Source organism: Mustela putorius, unplaced genomic scaffold (assembly GCF_011764305.1).
Source record: "Mustela putorius furo isolate JIRA1106 unplaced genomic scaffold, ASM1176430v1.1 tig00003937_pilon_pilon_pilon, whole genome shotgun sequence".
In the NCBI taxonomy this organism is placed as follows: Eukaryota; Metazoa; Chordata; class Mammalia; order Carnivora; family Mustelidae; genus Mustela; species Mustela putorius.
This window is the reverse complement of record NW_025422082.1, coordinates 7349572-7356499: the sequence shown is the minus strand read 5'-3', so window position 1 is coordinate 7356499 and position 6928 is coordinate 7349572. Positions and strand designations below refer to the sequence as shown.

Sequence of the window (6928 nt, the reverse complement as noted above, 5' to 3'; positions counted from 1 at the left end):
ACAAGATAAGCAGACTCAGAGGATCTGAGTGACTGTTGGTTAAATGTTTGTATTTCTTCCTACTTTGGTTCTCACTTTGGAACACCAGTCCTGGTACAGACCTCTGGCTTTCAAATGTGTATCCTCAGGATCCTTTGGCTTAGATGTCCTGGCCAGATACTCCTAATTAACTAAATAAAGGGGCTCAGGAAATATTTGTCATATCGGAAATTAGGCTAAGATGGGATGTAGGATTGACAGTTGAGGCAAACCATCAAACAGTTGAACCATCAAACCCCTCTTTATTAATATTTGAGGATAGGATTAACATCTACCTATGAGCCACAATGTTTTATATCAGGAAACTGTAAGTAATTAGTTTTTCATGTTTTCATGGTCAAGATTTCACTATATACCAATCTTCATTTCTATGCTCTTTGTATTAATGGTAATAGTAAATCAATAATTACCAAAGAACCTGTGAAACAGACATGGCTTAATTATGTTAATGTGGTCACAGACTACAGAATTCCTAGTCAACTTATGTGTCCATTCTTTTCTGGTAAAAAACTTATTCATTTTTGTCTCCCTTATTTTTGACGTTTATCCAGCATTCCTATGAACGAAGTACTGTTCTAAGCACTTCATACATATTATTTCACTTAATTCTCACAACTCCTTAAATAGATTATACCATTATTCCGGTGCTATAGGTAGAAAACTGAGGCATGGGGAAAGGTAAGCAATTTGCCAAGATCACCCAGCCTGGCGCTTCCACTAGAGAACTGGGCTTCCAACCTAATCTGTCCAGCTCCAGAATCCGTGCCCATAATACTTGACTTACATACATCATATCTATACAGTCTCTTTGACCATTAAATGAAGAGTTAACCCTCAAAAAAAGGTAGGCTTTGTTACTTAATATTTTGTTATGAGAGAATCTCTCCACCAGAAACAAAAAATCGCAGAAGTCTGTTAGCCCAAAAGACATCCCAAGACAAGCTAAAAACCACTTCAGAAATGACTTTTTCTTAAGCCAACCCACTGAAATCATGTAGACTATAATTCCTGAAGTTTGGTGTTTCTTTCCAAGATTTATGACAGTGACTTAGAGCAGAGGTTCTCAATCAGGGGAATTTTTTTTTTTTTTTTTTTTTTTTTTTTGGTCTCCCCTACACCTTGGGAACATGTATCAAGGTCCAGAAACCTTCTGATTGTCACAACTGGGTGAATCTGCTGGACAGAGGCCAGGGATGTGGCTAACCAGCCTGCAATGCAGAGGATAACCCTCCAAAACATAGAAGTCTAGTCCAAAATGTCAACAGTGCCCCGTGGAGAATTCTGCCCCCACAAACAGTCAAAGCAGTGGTGGTGTCTATCTTTGGTATTATGGCTTCTCTGGATTGGATATAGTACACAGTACTAACAAAGTATATCTTCTCTATGGCTCATTCTCTCAGCCACCTCACATATCTTTATGTGGCTATGGTGAGTGACATGATTTTGGGGTCTAAAAACTTTGGAAACTACTCACAGAAAAAAAAAAATCTAAAAATCTCTTAGATAATTATTGAGTCATCTAAGAAGAGATGCTCTGACAAGGAAATGCTGTCAAATTAAGAAAAAACAAATTCCATTTACTCCTTGTCAGAAAAACAACAACAAAAACAACAACAGATTTAGCAGCTGTCAAAGATGTCCAATTGTCACTTTCACCTAGAAGTTCCTAAGAAAAAAAAGTTACAGGAAATGCATTTGAATTATACTGTGATGCTGGAACAGTTACTGACAGGGAAGGTATGAAAATAAACTGTATGCATCAACTTGAAGAAGGTTATGGAAAGAATTTTGTCTCTGCAGATATACACTGCTGTGTAAAAAGATCCTTTCTGTAGTATATAACATGTAGAAATCTCCTTGATGACAAAAAAATTTCTCAGGGATTTCCCATTCTTTGTACTATTTTCAAGTACAAAAGGAGTCAGAGAAATAGAAGTAAATCAAAACAATTTCTTTGAGATGCTATAATTCATACACAAAATGCTGCTACTAAAACACCAGCAGTACAGTGGGTGATTTGCACCATATTTCTGTACTGAAACTACCTAACAGCCAATATGTCACCAACTCACATTTTTGCACAAAGGCTGGAGTTTCAAATCAAGAAGTCTGACACCCACAGGAGAAGCCACATTTATTACCTCCCTGGCTTTTTGTTCTAACCAATGGTGCAACTAGCACCATCTTCAAAACATGATGCCCAAAGTCCATCTTCCATGTAATATCTTAGCTTCAAAAAGAAGAAGGTAAATATTTCTGGACTACTGAGTCAAGTGTTAATGTGACACTGGAAAACAATATACAAGTGTGCTTGGCAACAGCCATTATCTATAATAAAGATGGAACACAAACTACACTATGCTCAGGCTAGAATGTATAATTTACAGCAGCAAAAGCGCTTCTTGAGGAGAAATCCTAACACGACACAGGCTATTTTCAGACTTCAGAGAGAGAAAAGAATACAGGAAAATGAACACAGACCATACTGAAAATCATGTGGCTTTAAAATATACAGCATTTTCAGGACACCTGTGTGACTCAGTCGTTAAGTGTCTGCCTTCAGCTCAGGTTATGATCCCAGGGTCCTGGAATCAAGCCCTGCGTTGGACTCCCTGCTCTGCGGGAAGCCTGCATCTCCCTCTCTGCTTGTGTTCCCTCTCTCACCGTGTCCATCTCTATCAAATAAATAAAAAAAATCTTTAAAAAAAAAGATATATAGCATTTTCCCCACACAAGAATAAGAAGCAATATGATATTCTACAAAACGGGATTATGTAACTGAAATCAGCATAAGTAAAATGTTTAGGAAAGTGGCCTTCAAGAGGCAAATATTTACCGGACTTGGAAGACTAATTCTGGAAAGCCAAAACTGTGCAGAATGAGAAACATAATTGTGATGATTAGCTGTAAGTGTTAGCTTGGGCAGGCCAGGGTACCCAGACTAGATACTAGATACTAGTCTGTAAAAGGTATTTTTTTTTTATTTTAAGATTTTATTTATTTGGGAGAGAGAGCATGAGCACAAAAGGGTGGTGTGGACCGAGGGAGAAGCAGATGCCCCAGACACCCTGCTGAGCAGGGAGACCCAGGGTGGGGCTTGGTCACTACCAAGGAAGAGCAGAAGGGAGATACTTAACCAAGAAAGCCACCCAGGTGCCCAAAGGTATTTTTTTAGATGAGATTAACATTTAAATCAGTAGACTGAGTAAAGCAGGTTACCTTCCATAAAGTGGGTGGGCCTCCTATAATCATTTGAAGGCCTTAAGAGATAAAGGCTAGCTAGCCTCTAGAAAGAGAAACTTCAGGCCACAGTTTGCCTTTGGACTTGAGCAGCAACATCAACCCTTGCTTGGGTCTTCCATGTGCCAGTCTACCCTGCAAAGTTTGAACTTGGCAGCCTCCACAATCGCCTGGGTCATTTTTTAAAATAAATCTCTCTATATACACACACATACACACACACCTTCTTGACTCTATTTTTCTGGAGAACCCCAATACGATAAGGACATCACTTTGACATCATTAAAGTAAAAACAAAGAACACTACATTAAGAAATTTAAAACATTTATGGATTATCTATTTGGTTCTTTTAAAAATCTGTTAGGTCTTTCTTATAATTCCCTGTTTCCTAAAGATGTTTTAAATCTAGTCTGTTCTTTTTCTTTTTTTTTGAAAGTTCAAGAAATTTATTTAATTTCAATACATGCAGCAAATAACAGTTACCATGTTTAGGGAAAACAGACAGTAGCAAAACCAGAGAAATTGCTACCGTAATAATGTTTTATACTGATACAGTTATCTATTGATGCCTTGGGCATATACCATGAAATTCTAAATCTATCTCTTGTTTTTGTTTTTGTTTTTATTTTTTTTATTTTATTTCTTTTCAGTGTTCCAAAATTCATTGTTTATGTACCACACCCAGTGCTTCACGCAATATGTGCCCTCCTTAATATCCATCACCAGGCTCACCCAATCCTTCACCCTCCTCCCCTCCAAAACTCTGTTTGTTTCGGAGTCCACAGTCTCTCATGGTTCATCTCCCCCTCTAATTTCCCCCATCTCCCTTCTCCTGTCCATCTCCCAATGTCCTCCATATTATTCCTTATGCTCCACAGGTGAGCGAAATCATATGATAATTGACTCTCTCTGATTGACTTATTTCACTTAGCATAGTCTGTTATTTCTTTCAACATAGTTGTATAAAGTTTGTTTTTTTCTTGAATAATTAATTCTAAGAATCTAATCAATGCAAAGAATTTGTCCCTGCTTTGTTTCTTCTGATGGCTTTCACACATAGTTTGCTTTGCTACACATATAGTTAGTAATTCTTTATAATGGGCAACTCATTTTCCATGAAAATATTATTTGTGGGAATTTTTGAGACTAGAATGAAGTTGTGTTAATCCAGAGAGAATTTGCCTTAGCTTCTGGCAGGAAATAGTAAATTCCAGTGTTTCATTGAATAGAAGATGCTTTTGCTAGTAGGATGCATTTTGATTTTACAGATGTTTAAATCCAATAATAATAATAATATGCACCATAGATTCGATGCAATTTAATAAATTAATGACTAGAATTTGTATAGACAATAAATAAATAATAAATAATATATAAATATAATATATAATAAATATAATAAATTTAATAATAATAAATAAATAATAAGTAAATAAATAAAATCCATGATTTTAACCTCCAAATTCATGCTGGCTTAAGGTTACTACTTCTTCGTGGCATTTCCTTCTGTGCTCTCCCCTCTCAAACAAAAGGGTAAATTCCTATAGTTCTCAGGAATGTGAGGGGATTTTCTTCTTTTTTACCCTCAGAAAGAGGACATATGTATCATTTGGGTCCTGTTTTGGAGGGGTCTTCCATTAGACTGACCACCTTGGGAGAACTTTTACTTAGAAGATAACTGAACTGTAATTCAAGATGGTAGGAAACATACACAATTGTCCCAAATTCCCGGGAAAAATACAGGCAAGCAAGCAAATGAATAAAAACTAGCTAGCTAGCTATATACAGTCAAGAGAACAAAAAGGACAGTGACTTTAAAACACTTTGGAAGACAGCAAGTATAATTAAGCATATTTACTGATTTAAAAAAAAAAATTTAAAAACCTACAGGTTCCCAAGAGCATGCTTGACAGCCCCTACCCTGTCAGAGCATAACATTGCCAGGTGCAGATGGCCCCCAACTCTGTGGCTGCCAAAACCCTAACTGAAGGTCCAACCCCATGAGAGTTTACCTGGCACAAGGTGGCATAGCACACCAGGTGTGATGGCTCATGATCCACCAGAGAGTGTACAAATCAGTATGCTCAGCCCCAGGCACTCTGGGGGAGTACCCCCACCACGAGCCACAATACAGGGCAGGATGCCACAGATCTCTCTGTAACCTTCCACATATCAACAAGGTCATTGTGAAGAAGTATCTGAACTCTCTCCTAGTTTGGAGGACTGTTCTGGAGCAATCCAGTGCTGAACCTACTAAAACTGAAGAGCTAACAGATGAGTTCTGGCAGCTGCAGACCATGGTGGGGCAGAAGGGCTCACGAAGGCCAATCATGTCTTCCTCTTACTGCACCTACTCCACATCTTATTGCTGAACATAGCTGCCTGGTTCACTCCTTGGGACGTTGGGACCTCCTTCCTGACTTTTCTCCTCTGTATGCACTATTTATCACAGCTCAGGCCCAGGCTGGCTGGCTACAGCAATGAATCTGGGCATCTGTCATTCTTCAACACCTTTACATGGAACCACTAGCTACATCATTTTATGATTTGTCACCTAAAGGCAACCCCTAGCAGTCAGTGGGACTGCATGCACCTTTCGCAGCCATTTTTCTTTGCCTTGGGGGAGATCCTCTCTGAAGAGCTTGGGACATGGAAGAAAAAGTACATGCTTTACAACCACCAGCACAAATACTTCTTCCCAACTGAGCCTCCCGCCTTGTTGCCTCTCTACTTCCATTGGCATATTTTCTATTTCATTATCCAGCAGAAAAATTGGGTGGACTTACCTGAATGATGACTTTCTATACCAGTATCTTCTCATTTAGGTGGTATTCTTTGGACTAAAAGGCTTTCTGGCCTTTTCTTCATGGTCAGTTCCCTAGAGAGCAACTGGTTTGTGTGGGTGACACAAATGAAGTACATCCCCATGTACAATGATAATGACTGGAAAAGTGGACTGGGGCTCCATCTGGCTCCCAGGACATGCAATGTCTACATGTCTGCCTTCAGGGACTAACTTAGTGGACATCTCAAATTCCAAATTTTCTCCACAATGCCTTGATATAGTTACCACAAAGTGGCTTCCCTGATGCAGTCCCTGTGTGCCATCATGGCATAAAGTACTAGTCCAAGCCCCTGCTCTCAGCCTTCATCCACATTATCTACTCACTGAAGGAGTCTGTCTAGATGCTTATCTTTGCCAATAACAACATGTCCTCATCTGAAAGAGGAGCCTTTAGAGTCAAAGTAGAAGGATCTTGAGGGGAAAATACCACCACAATTCCAATATTCAGAGAGAGTGGGTTTGGGGAAGTAAATATTCTGACTCAAACCCTTCCCCCTTTCAACTCACAGATGTAAGACTCCAAAGCAGTGTTTGGGGGGAGTAGAACATGAAAGCCTCCCCTCCCCCCACCCAAGGGAAGGAAGGAGCTGTTGCAGCACAGATGTGACAGTTTTGTTGTTTCCTTTTTCTAGTTTGGCAGGTGCAGATGGTTGTTGGGGAAGAGTCAGGGGGTTGTTAGAAGAATATGGAATATCTACTAAGCCCAGAATCAGGAAGAGATGTAGTACTAAAATTCCACTCCATATGGGTAAGGGGTGAGCCCCTCTCTGGTCCACTTCTCAGTGCCTTCTCAGTCCTCACTT

The 6928-nt window shown here is 39.2% G+C and overlaps 1 pseudogene; it reads left to right on the top strand.

The window, feature by feature from the left end:
* Positions 1 to 5230: 5230 nt before the first annotated feature.
* LOC101686595 lies at positions 5231 to 6466 on the top strand (annotated as a pseudogene).
* The last annotated feature ends 462 nt before the right edge of the window (positions 6467 to 6928 follow it).